At 38.1% G+C, this 22,671-nt stretch overlaps 1 protein-coding gene across 1 annotated transcript in view; it reads left to right on the top strand.

Moving 5' to 3' along the window:
• LOC147370576 (transmembrane protease serine 11F-like) overlaps window positions 1–22,671 on the top strand; it is a 116,120-nt gene that overhangs the window by 53,219 nt on the left and 40,230 nt on the right. The window lies entirely within an intron of this gene.

The following is a 22,671-nucleotide window of genomic DNA, read 5'->3' on the forward strand; positions in this document are numbered from 1 at the left end:
TTCTTAAATTAAAAAACAACACACCATTCGTTTATTCAAAGCAAAACTTTGGCAAGATTAGAAGACTCTGAGTGAGGCTTTCTATTGATTTGGTTTTTATATAAATCAACATGCTTCTTCAGTCAACTTCAAACCTTTATTCCACTATGGTCAAATTCTTGGGATTATATATTATTCCTACTGGCACTGGTGAGTTAGTTCCAAATAGTATTTGATAAAATATTGATTAGTGAAACCCCAGTTAATTATCTAGAAGCAACCATTTAGGATATTTTTATTTGAAGTATAAGAATATAGCTGTATAATATTTAATATAGTGCACAAAATTAGAAATGTAAATATTCTTAAATCTTATTTCTTATAGAACAGTTTTGTATAGGAAATATTTATTAATATATTTAAGCCACATTTGTGAACTCAGTGAGTAATATAAAGAAGACAGTCACAGATTCCATCCTTTAGTAAATTATAACCCAGGAGAAGATATAGGAGATTATTAGTATAACAGATTATTAAATGAAGTAGAAGGTAGTATCTATGTACTCACTCAAAAGTGTTTATTGAGCAACTACTGTGCTACTACAGGCACTGTGCTAGACACAGAAGATACAACAATGAGCAAGACTGGTACTATCTATGCTGTTGGCCACCTAGAAGTGGGGAGGTGGGGGGGAGACATAAATAAAAATAATATTTGATTATTTATTATAAATTTAAATTTGGAAAGGTAGAGGGCACTATGGGAGCATACATACAGTAGTATGAGAACACAACATATAAGAATATTAACCCCAAATACATTTGTAATTATGAAGAGAAAGATCATTTTTAGCCAGGGATTCAGAAAGCCTTCACAGAAACATAGTAATTGAGTTGGATCTCAAAGGATGGGTGGGATTTGGCCTGGGGTAGAGGTGGGAAAGAGCAATGCAGATGGAGGCAACAGCTTGGACAGAATCATTCAAGTGTGAGCAGGTCTAGAGGATCAAAGATCATGCAGTAGGCAAGCTACTGGGAGCTTTACTGAAAATAGCAACCAACTGGCTGGAAAGATGGATTTAGAGCTATGAGTGAATGTCTAGGCTTGATTCGGGAAACAGAAAGTAGCTAAAGAGACATTTAAGCGGAAGAAACACCACAGAAAATGAGATGTCCAAAATATCTCTGTTTACAAGGTGCTGAATAGTCTGATGGGGAGGAAAAGTGAAAGCAGAGTGGCTAAAATTCCACTATGATAGTTCAGTAAGAACGTAATGGGCAGGAATTGCCCAGATCTTTGGGTTTACTTATCAAAGGAAAATATGTAGAACATAGAAGTGCCTTGAGATTTAGAGTCATAGTCTTGATTTTAAATTCTTGTCCCAATTCTTGCCAATCTCACCTTGCCCAAATTAATCTAAATCTTAGTTAATTTATCATTAACTGAGGCTACTAATGATTGCATACCAGAATTTTTGGATGAATTTGAGATAAAATGTATCAGTGCTCAGCACCAAAACAGGGGATATGTTCCAAAGGGGAAGTCACACAAATCAGCTTTCCCCAAGGTGGCATTTGGATTTGTTGTTGTTCAGTCACTAAGACATGTCCAATTCCTTGTAACTCCATGGACTACAGCCCATCAGGCTTCCTTGTCCTTCACTATCTCCCAAAATTTGCTCAAATTCATGTCCATTGAGTCAGTTATTCTATCTAACCATCTCATCCTCTATTGCCCCCTTCTTCTCCTTCCCTCAATATTTCCCGGATCAGGGTCTTTTCCAATGAGTTGGCTCTTCGCATCAGGTGGCCAAAATACTGGAGCTTCAGCGTCAGTCATTCCAATGAATACTCAGGGTTGATTTCCTTTAGGACTGACTGGTTTGATCACTTTGCTGTCCAAAAGACTCTCAAGAGTCTTCTCCAGCACCACAATTCAAAGGCATCAATTCTTCAGCACTCAGCCTTATTTATAGTCCAAGTTTCACATCTATACATGATTACTGAAAAAACCACAGCTTTTACTATACAGACCTTTGTCAGCAAATGATGTCTCTGCTTCTTAATATGCTTTCTAGGTTTGTCATAGCTTTTCTTCCAAGGAGTGACTTTTAATTTCAGGACTGCAGTCACCATCCACAGTGATTTTGGAGCCCAAAAAAACAAAATCTGTCACTGCTTCCACTTTTCCTCTTCTATTTGTCATGAAATGATGGGACCAGATGCCATGATCTTAGTTTCTTGAATGTTGAATTTTAAGCCAGCTTTTTAGCTCTCCTCTTTCACCCTCATCAAGAGGCTCTTTAGTTCCTCTTCACTTTCTGCTATTAGAGTGGTATCATCTGCATATGTGAGGTTGTTGATATTTCTGCCAACATTTGAGGAATACCAGCATAAGAATTATAGTTTCAAGCTGATGAACTATAATTATAACATTTTCATTTCATTGGCTGCCTATTATTTGTCAAGCACTGTGCTCAGAATTCCATTTCCATTATTTCTTAATAGTACAGAAAATGTGAGCCATCATCCCATTTTTTAAAATAGAGAACTGAAATCTATCAAGAAGTTATAAAGTTATTAATAAGTAGTAGAATCTACTGTCATCTGCAAGTATTGGACAATCTATTTCATGGTATTTTAATACAACAGGTAAGAATGAGTTGTCACAACAATAGTCATACAATTTTTGTAAAGAGATTGTGTTTATTAAGAGATTCAGTGTAAGAGAAGGAATATTTCAGAAATACTAAACTGATATGAGTGAAAATTGTATTAGCAGACATATAAGCTTCAAATATAGACTAAGCCAACAAGGTAAAGGCAGGGAAAACAACCTCATTTGGGGGTTTTAGTGCTGAGGTCAATATGTTACAGCATCATACTTAACGCAATGCAGAATTTATAAACTACCCATTATGGGTGAGCTTCACCTAAAAAAGGCAATACAAATGGGATTAAAATGCATGATGGCCTTGATTATTTTGAGGTTACTTAGTACCATGTCTGACAAATGATTGAAGAGGTGTTACTCTCCATTTCCACACTTGGACTCCTACTAGAGCCATTTTTCAAGACAAGAAAGTCAGATAAGAATGTAGAAATATATTCCATTTGAGTGAGAATCAAAATAAAATGGCATATTGAAAAAGAAGAAAGTTATTTGGATTCAGTTACCATTGTTTTGCCGGGGAAAATAATGGATTTTTTTTTTTCATAAAGCTCAGCAAGTTAGTGGCATTTTAATAACAGCAAAACTATTCATGCACTTATGGCACTTTACATACAAAGTTTCATTTTATTTTCATAAGAAATTTGTGAAGTAGATAGTATTATGGACTTCCTTAGTGACTCAGTGGTAAAGAATCTGCCTGCAAAGTAGGAGACCTGAGTTCAATCCCTGGGTCAGGCAGATCCCCTGGAGAAAGAAATGGAAACCCACTCCAGTATTCTTGCTTGGAAAATCCCATGGACAGAGGAGCCTGGAAGACTGCTGTCTATGGGGTCACAAAGAGTAGTGACTAGACAAGAAAAAAACAAAGTATTATACACATTTTCTGATAAAAAATAAACAAACAAACATACTGAAGAATAGAGGGATTAAACATCTTATCTGAAGTCATATAGTTAGTTAGGCATTAAGTGAAAGCTGCTCAGTCGTGTCCAACTCTTTGTAACTCCATGGACTATACAGTCCATGGAATTCTCCAGGCCAGAATACTGGAGTGATTAGCCTTTCCCTTCTCCAGTGGATCTTCCCAACCCAGGGATGAAACCCAGATCTCCCACATTGCAGGCAAATTAAAACGGGGATTTAAAGGAAACAACTGGACTCCTGATGGTGCTTTTAGTTACTATAATATACTGTATCTCAACTCAAAACAAACTTTATGCCTTTTAACTGACCATACAGTAGATCATAATAAAAGTCCACTGTTAGTGATTTACTTCTACTGTGTCATATCCAGGGCTAAACACTGGGGGGAAAAGACTCTGAGTCTGCAGATATTGCTGAGGTGTGAAGCTTCCTTTGTGCATTCAAAATTGCATTTAAAATGCATATTGTGGTTCAGGCACTCGGGTAGTCCTCAGAGGCGCAGACTCAGTTGGGCCTGCGTTTTGTGCTCTTCCCAGGTCTGAGCAGCTCAGGTGATGAGGTGTTTGGCGAGCGCCAATGCTGCGACTTATCGCCTCCCCGCCACTCGGTTATCTGGGTGTAAAACTGGCGCACCTTCTCAGGCAAATGTTGACCGTCCAGACCCCCAAGAAGTTTTAGTTAGCAAAGAAGCCTGCTTACAGTTTTATAGATAATGTCTCTCTGGGGCTGCGATTGCCCTCTTCTGGCTCTGGCTGCCTGTCACCGGAGGGGGAAGGTCTGCAGCCGGCTATTTCATATTGTGTTAGTTTTCTGCTTCTCTGTGTGTGTGTCACTATGGGTGTGTATCACTATGTGTGTGTCACTCTATGTGTGTGTGTGTGTTTTAAGGAAGGTTGTTAACCTCAGTTAACCCATGTCATTATAGAGGTATTACTAACTACGGGAATTCCCAGTAATATATGCTGTTTGGCAAGAAGCGGAGAGGACTGTGCCCTAACAGAATATCTAATACGTATCTATGCTTCAGGTTGAATACAAATATGTTAAGACATGTGTAAGATATAATAAGAATTCCCCTTCAGGCTGCTGTCAGGAGAACACCTTATTAACACATAGATATTTATGCTGCCCATAGAGGAGTGTATCTTATTTACCTTAAGCTTGGATATTTACATGTCTTTAGTACCAAGAATAATCAGATATTTAAATTCTCATGTGAATATCAATAGTTATCTGATGGATTCACTTCACCTATTTCAAAGTAATTAAACAGGGTTTCCTGGTAATATTTTAATAATATTGCCCAAATATTTAATAATATTGCCCAAAGAGAAAGTCATCTAAGAGTGATCTTCAAGGTTTGAAAAATATTAGTCACACTTTATATAAATAAAGTTGGTCATAGAGTCTTCACAAAGTTACTTGTCTTTTGTATTTCAAAAGACCCTTAGCCAACTCATCCTCCTTTCCGTTGTGTTACCGAGTCAAATTAATATATTACTTTATTCAAACGGAAATTCTTGGTTCTCTGTTTCTAATTTTGAGAAGCATCACTTGTTTGATTTTTAAAACAAAGACAAACAGATACTGAATGAAAAAAGCGTGCTTACAAAATTCTCAGGGAGCTCTGCTTTCACCATTTCTATTCACCTGCTATATAATTCCTATTAACATTTCTCAGGTACTGAGAGATGATGAGAAATACTTTCTTAACATGTTTCATTGTTTTCCCAAAGCAGTAAAAAGATTTGGCCCACTGGTAGAAAGCACTGGAAAGGTTCACGTGATTTTATGTCACAACAAGGACCTAGATGTATTCATCAGCAAATACCCCAGTGTCTGTAACTGCGCTGGGCACAGTAGGTGCTCAATAAGAACTTGTTGAATGAATTGCATGTGGCAGAAGGATTAGATCCATTTTGTCTAATCCTGAGGAAATATAACCAGCATAATGGATATAAAGTTTAGGGATGCGTTTCTAAAAATCACCATCAGTTTATTCAAAGGTGAAAGAAATTTCCTCAGAAAATTAGGGAGGAAGTGTTTCAAGAATATGCTGATCGACTTTACAGTATAGTAGTGACATAATACAGGACATTGTAGCATTGTTGACTGAGCTGATTCATTATAAGTTATGCTTAACTATGAATTCCAAGCTTTCATATGGATTCCTGGGAAAAATCAAGAAACGCATATTCATATCCCTACTCCCAGACTTAAAAATACATTTGTATCTGCAACCAGTCTCAGGAAGCAGGTCCCTCTACTAAAGATGACTTCTCTAGATCCCAGCCTTTCCTTCCTCTTCTGAGGCCCTGGGACATGGAGGGAATACACAGCTCATGTTTATATCTACTGCTCACCTTGCTGGTTCCTTTCTTACAGATCAAAGCCTGCCCAGGATTTTCATACATTGGAAAGATGGTAGAGAGGGACACTTTAAAAGTGATAAGGTGTCCTCTAGATTTATGGCAGGTAAAGGCTGGAGACTTAGATGTTAGAGATGAGAAGGGGCTGTGTGACAGATCAGGATGCCAAGGACTCCATCATGTGAGACGTTTAGGGTTATATTAAAAAAATTTGTGTGTCATCATGAAAGTCAGAAGTTAATTCCTACGCCTGTGCCTAGTGGGGAAATTATGTACTGGTAGAGTTCTATACCATTATATCTACTACTGTGGGCAGGAATCCCTTAGAAGAAGTGGAGTAGCCATCATGGTCAAAAAAGAGTCTGAAATGCAGTACTTGGATGCAATCTCAAAAACGACAGAATGATCTCTGTTCGTTTTCAAGGCAAACCATTCAGTATCGCAGTAATCCAAGCCTATGCCCCAACCAGTAACACTGAAGAAGCTGAAGTTGAATGGTTCTATGAAGACCTTTGCAGCCAAAGATGGAGAAGCTCTATACAGTCAGCAAAAACAAGACCGGGAGCTGACTGTGGCTCAGATCATGAACTCCTTATTGCCAAATTCAGACTTACATTGAAGAAAGTAGGGAAAACCACTAGACCACTCAGGTACGACCTAAATCAAATCCCTTATGATTATACAGTGGAAGTGAGAAATAGATTTAAGGGACTATATCTGATAGACAGAGTGCCTGATGAACTATGGACAGAGGTTCGTGACATTGTACAGGAGACAGGGATCAAGACCATCTCCACGGAAAAGAAATGCAAAAAATCAAAATGGCTGTCTGGGGAGGCCTTACAAATAGCTGTGAAAAGAAGAGAAGCGAAAAGCAAAGGAGAAAAGGAAAGATACAAGCATCTGAATGCAGAGTTCCAAGGAATAGCAAGGAGAGATAAGAAAGCCTTCCTCAGCGATCAAAGCAAAGAAATAGAGGAAAACAACAGAATGGGAAAGAATAGAGATCTCTGCAAGAAAATTAGAGATACCAAGGGAACATTTTATGAAAAGATGGGCTCAATAAAGGAGAGAAATGGTATGGACCTAACAGAAGCAGAAGATATTAAGAAGAGGTGGCAAGAATACACAGAAGAACTGTACAAAAAAGATCTTCATGACCAAGATAATCACGATGGTGTGATCACTGACCTAGAGCCAGACATCCTGGAATGTGAAGTCAAGTGGGCCTTAGAAAGCATCACTACGAACAAAGCTAGTGGAGGTGATAGAATTCCAGTTGAGCTATTTCAAATCCTAAAAGGTGACGCTGTGAAAGTGCTGTACTCAATACGCCAGCAATTTTGGAAAACTCAGCAGTGGGCACAGGACTGGAAAAGGTCAGTTTTCATTCCAATCCCAAAGAAAGGCAATGCCAAAGAATGCTCAAACTACTGCACAATTGCACTCATCTCACATGCTAGTAAAGTAATGCTCAAAATTCTCCAAGCCAGGCTTCAGCAATACATGAACTGTGGACTTCCAGATGTTCAAGCTGGTTTTAGAAAAGGCAAAGGAACCAGAGAACAAATTGCCAACATCCGCTGGATCATCAAAAAGCAAGAGAGTTCTATTTCTGCTTTACTGACTATGCCAAAGATTTTGACTGTTTGGATCACAATAAACTGTTTAAAATTGTGAAAGAGATGGGAATACCAGACCACCTGACCTGCTTCTTGAGAAACCTATATTCAGGTCAGGAAGCAACAGTTAGAACTGGACATGGAACAACAGACTGGTTCCAAATAGGAAAAGGAGTACGTCAAGGCTGTATATTGTCACCCTGCTTATTTAACTTATATGCAGAGTACATCATGAGAAATGCTGGACTGGAAGAAGCACAAGCTGGAATCAAGATTGCCGGGAGAAATATCAATAACCTCAGATATGCAGATGACACCATCCTTACGTCAGAAAGTGAAGAGGAACTAAAAAGCCTCTTGATGAGAGTGAAAGAGGAGAGTGAAAAAGTTGGCTTAAAGCTCAACATTCAGAAAATGAAGTTCATGGCATCTGGTCCCATCACTTCATGGCAAATAGATGGGGAAAGAGTGTCAGACTTTATTTTGGGGGGCTCCAAAATCACTGCAGATGGTGATTGAAATCATGAAATTAAAAGACGCTTACTCCTTGGAAGAAAAGTTATGATAAATTTAGATAGCATATTCAAAAGCAGAGACATTACTTTGCCAACAAAGGTCCGTCTAGTCAAGCCTATGGTTTTTTCAGTAGTCATGTATGGATGTGAGAGTTGGACTGTGAAGAAAGCTGAGCCCCATAAAATTGATGGCTTTGAACTGTGGTGTTATAGAAGACTCTTGAGAGCCCCCTGGACTTCAAGGAGATCCAACCCGTCCATCCTTAAGGAGATCAGTCCTGGGTGTTCATTGGAAGGAATGATGCTGAAGCTGAAACTCCAATACTTTGGCCACCTCATTCGAAGAGTTGACTTATTGGAAAAGACCTTGATTCTGGGAAAGACTGAGGGTGGGAGAAGGGACGATAGAGGACAAGATGACTGGATGGCATCACCGACTTGATGGACATGAATCTGAGTGAACTCCGGGAGGTGGTGATGGACAGGGAGGCCTGGCGTTCTGCGATTCACGGGGTCACAAAGAGTCGGACACAACTGAAGGACTGAACTGAATGAGAGTTCTGTATGCCCTCTGCATCCTAGAAACAGCTCTGTTTTAAATCAGTGCTACACATCAGAGTTCAAATAAGCATTACTTTGAGAAAGAGGTCTCATGGCCTGCAAAATGTTTTGTTCCCCAGGCAAAAATGTGTTGCAATCTTCCTAACCTCTTTCTTTCACATTCTATGACCAGTTCATCAGCATTCTGTCAGCTCTTCTTTCAAAATACATTCTGAATCTAATTATAAATTCTGATCTCCTCACTGCTAATGTGTCAGTCCAAGCCACTATCATCTCTCACGTGAACCACTGTGGTAGTCCCCTAACCAGTTTCCCTGCTTCTACCCTTCATGTTACCCCCATCCCCCATCAGAGTATTCTTCACACAGTGATTCTTTGAAACAATCATGGCATTCCACACATCAATATTCTATAATGTCTTTCTTTCTTATTCAGAATAACATAAAGAGTTCCTTATGGCCTGAGAGATTATAAACTGGCACTAAGACCCTCTTCAACCTCATCTTTCCCCCTGCTTCTCCTTGTTCACTGCCCTGTGGCCTTAATGACACTGTGGCTCTTCTGCAAATACCCCAAGTCTCCCTCACTTCATGACACTTGTACTTACCATTTCCTTTGCTTGCCATACTTTCTCCCCTGATATCTGAATGATTCCATCCTGCACTTTATTCATATCTCCACTTAGATGTCACTTCTGCTGAGACATCTCCGCTAACCTGTTTAATCCCGCTGCATCCCTGTTCATTCACTCTCTTACCTGGCACTTTCCATTTATGAGTAGATTTATTTATTGCTCACTGTCTCGCCTTCCCACCTGGGGACATGAAGGCAGAGAAGATATACTCAGTCCTACTATATTCCTACTATCTAAAATAGTGTCTGAAATAAGTCAATACTCAATGAAAATGTGGTGAGTTAATGAATAAAATCAAAGGTGTCTTATTAGCAGTGTGCTTGATAGTCATAGTAGCCATAAGTCTTCTTGAGGGGAAAAATGTGATCATTCTAAGGCAATTTTTGTAGTAACCATTTCCGACTCCTGACACAGGGCTTGAGAGCACAGATGCGCTCCTGCAGTTACATTCTCAGACTTCTAACAACCGTCTCTGAGTTATCTCTGCCCCTTCAGACTGCTCAGCGCCTGGCCTCCCATTGCTGCCCATTTTCAGGCAGGAAAAAGGCACTCTGGGCTCCCACCTTCATCCCTGGCAGGAGCAGGACTGAATTCCCACCTCAGTCTATGTATTCTCTGGCATATCTTTGAAAGACACAGGAAAACCATAGAAATGTTGCTCATATTTGTAGCATAAGCAATTAAATTAAATTAGTAAATATTGTTGTTTATGTAGCTGCTTTCAGAGGTATGTCTGAACTTGCTGATATTATAGCATGGGAGGAGGTTGCTTCTGGGTGCTTATAAGATGGCAATCATGATTTTGAAGGTCAGGTATAAAGGGGAATAGATCTTAGGCTGGCTCTAGAACTTATAGGTCTTAAACATTTATTTTAAGGAATCTTTGTAAAACATATGACATTTTTGTGATATCCTGACATATCTCACATGCTTTTATATTGTATTATACTATATAAATAGGATTTAATAAGACTAGCATCCTGCCTCCTCCTCCCTTCCCCCCATATACAGAGCACACATTGCAGCAAAGGGTTACGATGCTATGCAATTTCTGCCCACACTCTGCAACTTTGCCCTCCTCCATTGCCTGCCAAGCCAGTCGTATCTGGCTAGTGGGGAAGTTAATCTTGATGACTAACTCATACTTGAAATTCCCCCAGTTTCTCCCCACTTTGCCAGCTCCTTGTGCTTCTGCAGTCACTTATTACCGTGGCATTTACAGAATATGGCATGTGTCTTTCGGACAAAACCAAGCACATTTCTTTCCATCACCCTTTGATTTGTGACTTTTGTCTTTGGAATTTTTATCAAGTTTGAGACAGATTTTGCCCTGTCATGAAAATGCCAGTGTCATCACTACCTAGATAGCCGGATCATTTAAGTGATGCAGCAATCCAATCAGCTCCTGTTTTTAACTACACATCATTTTGCCAATGTTTCTGACATGTTTTCCAGTGTTATTAACAGTCCTCCCATAGAAAGAAATCTCTCGAAGAGAACTGCACTGCCATAGCTGAAGTAAATTAGACTGTTTAAACTATCAAAATGGTTCCCCAGATTTTCTTAAACTCTTTCCACTTCTCATCTTCTGTGAATTGTTCTCTTTTGTCAATTTCAACAACTTTTCTTTTCAGTAGTAGTGGAAAATGCTATTAATCACGTAGTTTTCTTTGACTTCCAAATAAATTCTATGGTCACATTTCTGTTTTAAAAGAATAATGAGAATATGATCATGAGAATTTGTTCTGCTTGTAAGCAAGGAGTAAAAAGGGAAGGATATGTTTAACCTGTATCACATGCTGAGGAACTTCCTGTATCCCTCAAGGGTTGACCCAACTGTCATATTATCTGAGAAGTCTTACCTATATCTATTTCTATTCTTTTCCCAAACAACTTTTATTAGTCAATTCTCTGTTTCCTAATTACAATACTTGGTAAAATCTATTATTTTCCTATGACACTCTGTTGATTTTATTATGTCTTTCTACTCTACCATAAGCCCCTTGAATACCAAGTCTGGGTCCTTGTTTTGTTTTTAAATTTTTGTATCCCCACCCAGTGGCTGGAATATATTAGGCACGTAATAAAAGGTTCTTAAATATAATTGAAACAAGTATAACGAAAGGGCATGTGACAACCCTACTGACCTGATCATGTGTCATGTGGCTCTGGGTATGTTCCAAGTTCAGTACTACCAGAGTTTTGCCTGGCAACACCTGACATATTTAACATGAATAAGTGATTATCTTATTAACAAATAGTTTTAGGACCTTTACCATGAACTTAATACTCATAGCAAGACTGTGGGAGAGAAAAGTACTGGGAAACCTTCTAATCTATTTGGAGTTTAGAGACAGTGCTGCTGCTACTGCTGCTAAGTCGCTTCATTCGTGTCCGACTCTGTGCGACCCCATAGACGGCAGCCCACCAGGCCCCCTGTCCCTGGGATTCTCCAGGCAAGAACACTGGAGTGGGTTGCCATTTCCTTCTCCAATGCATGAAAGTGAAAAGTGAAAGTGAAGTCACTCAGTCGTGTCCGACTCTTCGCGACCCCATGGTCTGCAACCTACCAGGCTCCTTCATCCATGGGATTTTCCAGGCAAGAGTACTGGAGTGGGGTGCCATTGCCTTCTCCATTAGAGACAGTAGATATTGATAATACCCAAGTTTACAAAGCTTTCAAGAACCTTTGCATCTGAATCCATAAAGTACTGTAGTACATAGATCTGAAGTATGTCTGTTATAAAAAAGTTAAACATATTTATGTGTGAGATATATTTATATTATGTATGTATAATATGTCTCATATATCATTTTTAATATAAGTGTATATATATCTCACATATATATTGCCCTGGAAAGCAATATATACAATGAGTTCAGAGAAGCTGAGAAGTAGTCAATCAACGCGAAAGCAACACACAATTATTCAACAATATATTAATGCCTCTGGTGAAATCCCAGGGACGGCGGAGCCTGGTGGGCTGCTGTCTATGGAGTCACACAGAGTCAGACACAACTGAAGCGACTTAGCAGCAGCAGCAGCTGGTGAAATAATCTTAGAAAATCAAGCACATACGTGTGCACATGAGCACACACATACCAACTATATTGTGAAGTCTAGAAATGGGAAAAGTAGTGCCAATAATGATATTTCAGTAACAAGCTGGTTCATCTCTTATCAGGAGTGTTCTCTTGTGACTTGTACAATCCATTAACTGGTTATTTTACAAATCTTTTTTGTCATGACTTATTTGTAACTCATTGCTCTTTAGTCTGGTCAAAATACTATGACTCATAAATGTAGTTCCATATTTCACTGACTTTTGAATAACTTATTCTATGGTAGCTCAGTGGTAAAGAATCCGCCTGCCAATTTAGGAGACATGGGTTGGTTGGATCCCTGGGTCCAGAAGAACCCCTGGAGAAGGAGATGACAACTCACTCCAATATTCTTGCCTGGAAAATCCCGTGGACAGAGGAGCCTGGCAGGCTATAGTCAATGGGATCACAAAGAGTCAGACACAACTTAGTGACTGAGCACAGCATAGCACATTGAGGCTTGAGAAACTGGGGATACATCTTACTCATACAACAATTGCTCCTGTCTGCCTAACATAAAAAAACCCTATCTGCTTAGTTGTTTTGACATACAAGAAAAAAACTTATATTACCAAAGGGGAGAAGAAAGGAGTGAGAGGTTAGGAGTATATTATTATTAAAAGATATAAACTACTATACGTAAAATAGATAAGCAATGAGGATCAACTGGGAGGCATGAGATCCATGTTATTTAATGTAATATATAATGAAAGTGGCCTACTTCTGCACAGTGCTATTTAAACTAGTTAGAACCCCAATCAAATTTTTCTTAAGAGTCTCCATTTTAAGAAAAGTTCTGTAAAGGAAACTGTGGAAAAGCATCTGTTTCAGTTGCTTAAATAAACTGAAAATTTCAAGACTGAACTAGCTGTAGGCTTCTCAATAATTATTTGTCATATGTCCAATTATCAGCTATTTTTGATATACTAATTACAGAGCTCATTGCAGGTAGTGATTGGGAAGGGGCAAATTCTCTCACCTGTTTAAGTATGATTATAGCACTTATCATTAAAGAACCTGTCTCTAAAAAAGGATATAACTCTCAGGCTTAATTTTTAATCTACACAGCTGCATTTTGGAGGGGGCAGTCATAGATTTTATATTTGCTGTCTTGATCAAAACATTTGTGAGACTGTTTAGAGAGAAAGGTGTAAGACTGACTTTTTTTAATACACCTCTCTTGGTCTATGAGTAAGTCATAGGGATGAAATAGCAGCATATGCTTAGACAAAGGAGAAATACAAACAGGAGCTATCTCTGTAGTAATATAGAAGAAGTTTCTTATGCTAAAGAAACCAAAATGTTTCTATTAATATTAACAACATTTTAAGCCAAGCAATGTTCATTGGTTTATAACTTCTTATTCATAATATTTTTTAATTACCAATTCCAAACACCCAAATTATTTTCTAATGCAAGCTCTTCACACACGTTTTATCTGCCTGAAGGACTTGCAACAATTCTACATGTTCTCCTCGCACTTCATCCCAGCATTAATATAACTTTCACACAAAAGACTCCATTACTTTTTTCAAGTACTCCCTCTCTCCCAACTTAATCTATAAAATCTTATTTTCAACCACAGATATCTTATTCAACTTCTTCTAAGCTCTTGTCCCTACTTTTAAGGATCTCTATGCTTACTAATTTTATCTTTCCTCTCTTGTAGACTACAAACACTATGACAGCAAGGATAATGTGTTTTCATTTTATTTACTGTGTATTCAATAATGATTAGTGCCTAAAACATAGTGTTTGTTGTATGATTGTTTGGTAAGTATTGATAATAACACATTTTAGAATTGTTTAGCTTTTATACGCAAGTGATTTTTCTGGATGTAGGACCTAGACTGAAATTCTTTCATTCATCATTCATTCATTCATCCAAGAGCAGCGACATTTATGTCAGGAATTATGCTAGGTATTATTAGCATTAGTTGCAGAGTATTAGAGTAGTCTATTATTGTGGCTCAGAGGGTAAAGCATCTGCCTGCAATGTGGGAGACCTGGGTTCGATCCCTGGGTTGGTAAGCTCCCCTGGAGATGGAAATGGCAACACACTACAGTATTCTTGCCTGGAGAAGCCCACGAACGGAGGAGCGTGGTAGGCTCCAGTCCAGGGGATCTCAAAGAGTCGGACACGACTGAGTGATTTCACTTTCACTTTTCTCAAAAAAGCTTCTGGTTTCTGACAATTTCTATTCATATAGTTCTTCAGAATTAGGAAATGTCTCATATATACTTTCTTAAAATACAACCACATTAAAATGGGGGGGGGGGGGATGGATATCATCACTTTAACTTGATAGACAAGGGATTCTTAGAATCAGAGCATCAAGATAAAAGGATCAATATATGACCAAAGACTTGAACCTTAGATTTCTTATGCTGAATGTCATACTTTTTCTAGTGCTGTTTCCATACATACTTCATTTGTGTAACCACTCAAGTTTTATTTCTGTTTAAGTTACCAAAAGGCTTTAGTTCCTGTATTTTGTTCATTTTAATTTATTTTTTTTAAAGGACAAACTTAGGCTTAATTCTCTTTTAAACAGATCAAATACTAGGCACTATTAAAGAAATAAAAAGTTCCCTTTATTGTCTGAATCACATTCGATGAATAAATCACTGTAATCTACAAATCAGAATAAACATATGGGAATAATGTAAATGGAATTTAAATGTAACTAAAATAAAGCAATATTTTTTCAAAGTTTGAACCAGTTATACATTTTGAAAAAATCCACTTTATCATAGCCAAGTTCTCAAAGTTCATTGAACACTTAAAATTGCCTTGAATGCATTTTGTATATTATGCATATACAAACATTTCACAGCAGTCTAGCTGATAAACTTTAAATTTCCTGAATGCTTTGTTTGGTTTTTACCACCTTATTTTTCTCTATTAGGGTAAACCACTTCCTTTATAATTATCTGGTGTCTGCATAATGCTCCCTCCGGCTCTACTTCAAAACATGGAAATGAGCATTTGGTAAAAATTTAGGCTTCCACATGAGACAAAAAGTCTATATTCCAGCTGTAACAGACTGAGAATAGCTGATTGCCAAACAAAACTCATTTTAAAATTAAATATTGCCATGATAAAAAAAAATCTCCTTTATAAGATAGAGTTATCATGATGTAATATCATGATTAATAACATCATCCCCATAAATTTGATTTTTGTCATTTCTTGCTTTCTGAAGGGCTCAGAGTACTAAAACCAAACTGACAAAACTTACAGGAAAAGGAAGTGAGAATTTTTTTAAACTGCAGCAAACAAAATATCTATAACTAAACAATTGAGAATACTTAATGTCATAGATTTTGGAGCTGGAGATTTCAGTTATGAATGAGAAGGAATATATTACTTAGGTGGAGACAGAAGTAACTTCTTTTTAAATTGTTTCTGGGCTGTGTGATATCAACTTTAATACTTTTATTAGAGTCATACAAACAGGTGTTAGTGACAAAATTAAAATAAAATGAGTCAAAGAGAAGATGCAAACTGGATATTTCCCATTTGAGACCAAATATGAGGAACATACACTGCTCATTATTAACAACATTTATGTCCATGGGGTCGCTAGGAGTTGGACACGACTGAGCAACTTCCCTTTCATTTTCACTTTCATGCATTGGAGAAGGAAATGGCAACCCACTCCGGTGTTCTTGCCTGAAAAATCCCAGGGATGGGGAAGCCTGGTGGGTTGCCCTCTATGGGGGTCGCACAGAGTAGGACACGACTAACGTGACTTAGCAGCAGCAGCAGCAGCATGTCTACATTGGAAACATTTTCTCTTCATTTAATTTTCCTCATCTTGCCGGAGGCACAATCATAGAAACAAGGGAGCCATTAATCTTTTCTTTGGCTCACAGCTAAGAAATCAACAAAGCTCAAGGACTAGAGCAAAATCCATTTCCTCCTCTCCACCCTACTTACTGCTTCAGCCTTAGTACAAGCCATCACCCTTTCTCCTGGACCTTCAAAATGACATCTACACTGGTCTTTCCATCTGCACTCTTGCTGTAAATTTCATTCATACCTCTGTGATTATTCTAAATTCTCAGCCTAACTAAAACTTTTATTGTTTCCTCACCTCACCTTCGACAGAATCAATTTCAAGCTCTTTACTTTGGGTTATAAGACTCCTCATGAGCTGGTCCAACCCTCCAGCCTTACCATGTCCTCTTTTGAGTACAATAATGCTGTGAAAGACTTGCCATAATGGATGTACTTTGGAAGACATAATTGTTTAAGGGCAAAATTCATATTTTATGTATGTATTTTCCCAGTATAATTATTATTGCAAAATGCTGTTTCACCTCCCTAGTGTTTTTTGTTTTTATTTTTTACACATAATATTTTTTTCCTCTGTTCCCTTCTTCTCTTTTATTCCTGGACAACTTTTATCAAAGTTTTAAACATGTTTCTTTCTTGATAAAACTCCCTGACACAGCACTCTAAGAGGTTGCTTTCTCTTCTTGTACTAAATTTTATTTTGGCATAGTTCATACTGTCTATTGATTACTTGTTTCCATGTCTGTGTCCTCATTTATAATATGAGCATCCTAAATACATTTTTTTTAATTTTATTTTATTTTTAAACTTTACATAATTGTATTAGTTTTGCCAAACATCAAAATGAATCCTCCACAGGCATACATGTGTTCCCCATCCTGAACCCTCCTCCCTCCTCCCTCCCCATACCATCCCTCTGGGTCGTCCCAGTGCACCAGCCCCAAGCATCCAGCATCGTGCACCAAACCTGGACTAGCATCTCGTTTCATACATGATATTTTACATGTTTCAATGCCATTCTCCCAAATCTTCCCACCCTCTCCCTCTGCAACAGAGTCCATAAGACTGTTCTATACATCAGTGTCTCTTTTGCTGTCTCGTACACAGGGTTATTGTTAGCATCTTTCTAAATTCCATATATATGCGTTAGTATACTGTATTGGTGTTTTTCTTTCTGGCTTACTTCACTCTGTATAATAGGCTCCAGTTTCATCCACCTCATTAGAACTGATTCAAGTGTTTTCTTTTTAGTGGCTGAGTAATACTCCATTGTGTATATGTACCATAGCTTTCTTATCCATTCATCCATACATATTTTAAAATTTTTATACCTCTTGGGCTCTAGAATAATTTCAAGAATGTTCTCAAGATCATCTCATTTAAAGGATTTAAGTTCAAATACATTAAGATTAAATTTTAAAGATAAAATTAAAAACATAAAAACTGCTCCAAAATATCTCACTTGTAAAATATTAAATATTGAATCCTATTTGGGGATTCAGAATATAAAGCAAATAAATACAAGCTCTCAAGCTGGAGAAAGATAATTTAAATTACTTAAGGTATTTTGGGTGGACAGGTAATACATGAGTTGGGATAGGTAAGAGACAAAATGAGACAGGGCAAAAGCTAACAGAGTTTTGTCAAAAGAATACATTGGGCATAGCAAACAGCCTTTTCCAACAACCCAAGAAACGACTCTACACATGGACATCTCCAGATGGTCAATACTGAAATCAGACTGATTATGTTCTTTGCAACCAAAGAGATAGAAGCTCTATACACTCAGCAAAAAAACAAGACTTGGAGCTAACTGTGGCTCAGATCATGAACTTATTGCAAAATTCAGACTTAAATTGAAGAAAGTAGGGGAAATCACTAGGCCCTTCAGGTATGACCTAAATCAAATCCCTTATGATTATACACTGGAGGTGAGGAATAGATTCAAGGGATTAGGTCTGGAGACAGAGTGCCTGAAGAACTATAGATGGAGGTTTGTACCACTGTACAGGAAGTGGTGTCCAAAAACATCTCAAAAGAAAAGAAATGTAAAAAGGCAAAGAGATTTTCTGAGAAGGCTTTACAAATACCCAGAAAAGAGGAAACATGAAAGGCAAGGGAGAAAGGAAAAGATATACCCAACTGAATGTAGAGTACCAGAGAATAGCAAAGAGAGATCAGAAAGCCTTCTTAAGTGAACAATGCAAAGAATTAGATGGAAAAAAACAGAATGGGAAAGACTAGAGATATATTCAAGAAAATTTGCGATAAAAAAGAGAACATTTCATGCAAGGATGGGCATGAAGAAGGATAGAAATGGTAAGGACCTAAGAGAAGCAGGAGATATTAAGAAGATGTGGCAAGAATACACAGAAGAACTATACAAAAAAGATCTTAATGTCTCATATAGCCATGATGGTGTGGTCACTCACCTAGAGTCAGACATCCTGGAGTGTGAAGCCAAGTGGGTCTTAAAAAACATTACTATGAACAAAGCTAGTGGAGGTGATGGAATTCTAGCTGAGGTATTTCAAATCCTAAAAGAGGATGCAGTTAAACTGCTGCACTCAATGTGTCAGCAAATTTGGAAAACAGCAGTGGCCATAGGACTGGAAAATGTCAGTGTTCATTCCAATCCCAAAGAAGGGAAATGCCAAAGAGTATTCAAGCTACCACACAGTTGTGCTCCCTTCAGATGTCAAACGGAGAAGGCAATGGCACCCCACTCCAGTACTCTTGCCTGGAAAATCCCATGGACAGAGGAGCCTGGTAGGCTGCAGTCCTTGGTGGCGCTAAGAGTCGGGGACGACTGAGCGACTTCATTTTCACTTTTCACTTTCATGCATTGGAGAAGGAAATGGCAACCCACTCCAGTGTTCTTGCCTGGAGAATCCCAGGGATGGGGGAGCCTAGTGGGCTGCCATCTATGGGGTCGCACAGAGTCGGACACGACTGAAGTGACTTAGCAGTAGCAGCAGATGTCAAAAAGATGATGTTCAAAATCCTTCAATCTAATCAACGGAAAACTTCCAAATGTGCAAGCTGGATTTAGAAAAGGCAAAAGAACCAGAGATCAAATTGTCAACATTCATTGGATCATAGAGAAAGCAAGAGAATTCCAGAAAAACATCTACTTCTGTTTCATTGACTATGGGAAAGCTCTTGACTGTGTGGATCACAACAAACTGTGGAAAATTCTTAAAGAGATGGGAATACCAGACCCCCTTGTCTGTCTCCTGAGAAACCTGTATGCAGGTCAAGTAGCAATACTTAAAACCGGACAGGGAACTGACTAGTTCAAAATTGAGAATGGAGTACATCAAGATTGTATATTTTCACCCTGAGTATTTAACATCTATGCAGAGAACATCATATGAAATTTTGGGCTGGATGAATCACAAGTTTCCATCAAGGTTGAAAGTGAAAAAATCAAAGTTAGTTACACAGTCGTGTCTGACTCTTTACGATCCCATGGACTGTAGCCTGTCTGTCTCCTCTGTCTGTGGAATTCTCCAGGCAAGAGTATTAGTTTAGGTTACCATTTCCTTCTTAAGGGGATCTTCCCAACCCAGGGATCAAACCTGGGTCTCCTGCACTGCAGGCAGATTCTTTACCAACTGTATCATTAGGGAAACCCAGAATCAAAAATGCTGAGAGAAATATCAACAACCTCACATTTGCAGATTATACCACTCTAAGGGCAGAAATCAGAGAAGGAAATGACAACCCACTCCAGTAGTTTTGCCTGGAAAATTCCATGGACAAAGAACCAGGTAGGCTACAGTCCATGGGTTTTCAAACAGTTGGACACAACTGTGTGACTAACTTTCACTTTCAAAGGCAGAAAGTGAAGAGGAAATACAGAGACTCGATGAGGGTGAAAGAGTAGAGTGAAATCTGGCTTAAAACTCCACATTCAAAATACTAAGCTCATGGCATCTGGTCCTATCATAGCAAATAGAAGGGGAAAATGTGGAAGCAGTGACAGATTTTATTTTCTTGGGCTCCAAAAAAACTGCAGAGGTTGACAGCAGCCACAAAATTAAAAGAAGCTTGCTCCTTGGAAGGAAATGTATGACGAACTTAGACACCGTATTAAAAAGCAGAGACGTCACTTTTCTGACAAAAGTCCATATAGTCAAAGCTATGGTTTTTCCAATAGTGATGTGCAGATGTGAGAGTTGGACCATAAAGAAGGCTGAGGGCCAAAGAATTGATGCTTTTGAATTCTGGTGCTGAAGACTCATAAGAGTTCCTTGGACAGTAAGGAGATCAAACCTGTCAATTCTAAAGAAAATCAACCCTGAATTTTCATTGGAGGACTGATATTGAAGCTGAAACTCCAATACTTTGGCCACCTGATGTAAAGAGCTGACTCACTGGAAAAGACCCAGATGCTGGGAAAGATTGAGGGCAGAAGAAGGGAGCAACAGAGGATGAGATTGGTGGATGGCATCACCATCTCAAGGTTCATGAGTGTGAGCAAATTCTGGGAGATATTGAAGGAAAGCAAGGCTGGCATGCTGTGGTCCATGGGGTTACAAAGAGTCAGACACAACTTAGCGACTGAGCAACAACAACAAGTGTAAAATGGAAATGAAGAGTTTTTGTAGGGACTGAACTCTTATCAAGTATAACTTGCAATTTGTGGTTTCACTAATAAAAATGGGAAGAACTGTAGTCAGGACTTCAAGAGCAATGTTGTTACTCTTTAAAAAAAACTTTAATTGGAGGATAATTGCTTTGCAAGGTTTTGTTGGTTTCTGCCATATATCAACATGAATCAACCATAGGGATACATCTGTCTACCCCGCTTCAACCTCCCTCCCACCTCCCACCCCGTCACATCCCTCTAAGTTGTCACAGAGCATGGGATTGAACTCTCTGAACCAAAGAGCAAATTCCCACTGGCTATTTTACATATAGTAATGTATATGTTTCAATGCTACTGTCTCAATTCATCCCAGCCATTCCTTCCCCCACTGTGTCCACAAGTCTGTTTATGTCAGCGTCTCTGTTGCTGCTCTACAAATAAGTTCATCAGTATCATTTTTCTAGATTCCACATATGTGCATTAATATATGATATTTGTTTTTCTCTTTCTGACTTGCTTCACTCTGTATAACAGGCTCTAGATTCATCCACTTTACTAAAACTGACTCAATTTCTTTCCTTTTAATATTCCATTGTATATATGTATCACATTTTCTCATCCATTCATCTGTTGATGAACATCTGGGGCTTCTTCCATGTCCTGACTATTGTAAATAGTGCTGCAATGAACATTGGGGTACATGTGCCTTTTTAAATTTTGGTTTCCTCAGGGTATATGCCTAGTAGTGGGATTCCTGGATCATATGGCAGTTTTATTCCTGGTTTTCTTTTAAGGGATCTCCATACTATTCTCAATAGTGGCTATATAAATTTATATTCCCACCAACAGTGCAAGAGAGTTTCCTTTTATCCATACTCTCTCCAGCACTTTTTGTTTGTAGATACTTGATGATGGCCATTCCTACCAGTGTGAGGTGGTACCTCATTGTAGTTTTGATTTGCATTTCTCTTATAATTACTGATGTTATACATCTTTTCATCTGTTTATTAGCTATCTGGATGAGTTCTTTGGAGAAATGTCTGTTTAGGTCTTCTTCTCATTTTTTGATTAGGCTGCCTTTTTTTTTTTTTTTTTTTCTGATATTGAGTTGTATCTACTGCTTGTATGTTTTGTCAATTGCTTCATTTGCAATTATTTTCTCCCATTCTGAGGACTGTATTTTCATCTTATTTATGATTTTCTTTACTGTGCAAAAGGTTTTAAGTTTAATTTGTCCTGTTTGTTTATTTTTGTTTTTATTTCCATTACTCTAGGAGGTGGGTCATAGAAGATCTTGCCCTGATTTATGTCAAAGGGTGTTCTGCCTATATTTTCCTCTAAGAGTTTTATAGTTTCTGGTCTTCTATTTAGGTCTTTAATCCATTTCAAGTTTATCTTTGTGTATGGTGTTAGGAAGTGTTCTAATTTCATTCTTTTATACATGGTTGTCCAGTTTTCCCAGCACCACTTATTGAAAAAACTATCTTTTCTCCATTGTGTTGTTATTTTTAAAATAAGCAATTAATAAAAAGTTTAAGGTCATTGAAAAGTATATATATTAAAACCTTTTATTTTTAATCAAGAGATACCAGTGAGATTATTATACAACTTTGTTGCTTAAAGTTTCTTTTTAAAATATTAAAATGTTATCGATAAATTACCTTCTTATTACATGAGCTTTTGTACTTCACCACCCAAACATTATTGCCAATATGTTTGACAAAATATAGAGGGGAGATGCCCTCCCTTCACCACAACATCAGTAGAGCTTTAATTAAAACATACAGGGATTGAGGTGCTGGGGGAGCGTAAACAAAACCTGGTGTTCCTATCAAAATCTAAGTATCTTATTGTGAATTAGCAGTAGAAACTCTTTTCACAGAATTATATCACAC

The sequence above is a fragment of the Bos grunniens genome, chromosome 6 (genome assembly GCF_055505025.1).
Source record: "Bos grunniens cultivar Pamir isolate PY7600 chromosome 6, Bosgru_T2T1.0, whole genome shotgun sequence".
Classification (NCBI taxonomy): Eukaryota; Metazoa; Chordata; class Mammalia; order Artiodactyla; family Bovidae; genus Bos; species Bos grunniens.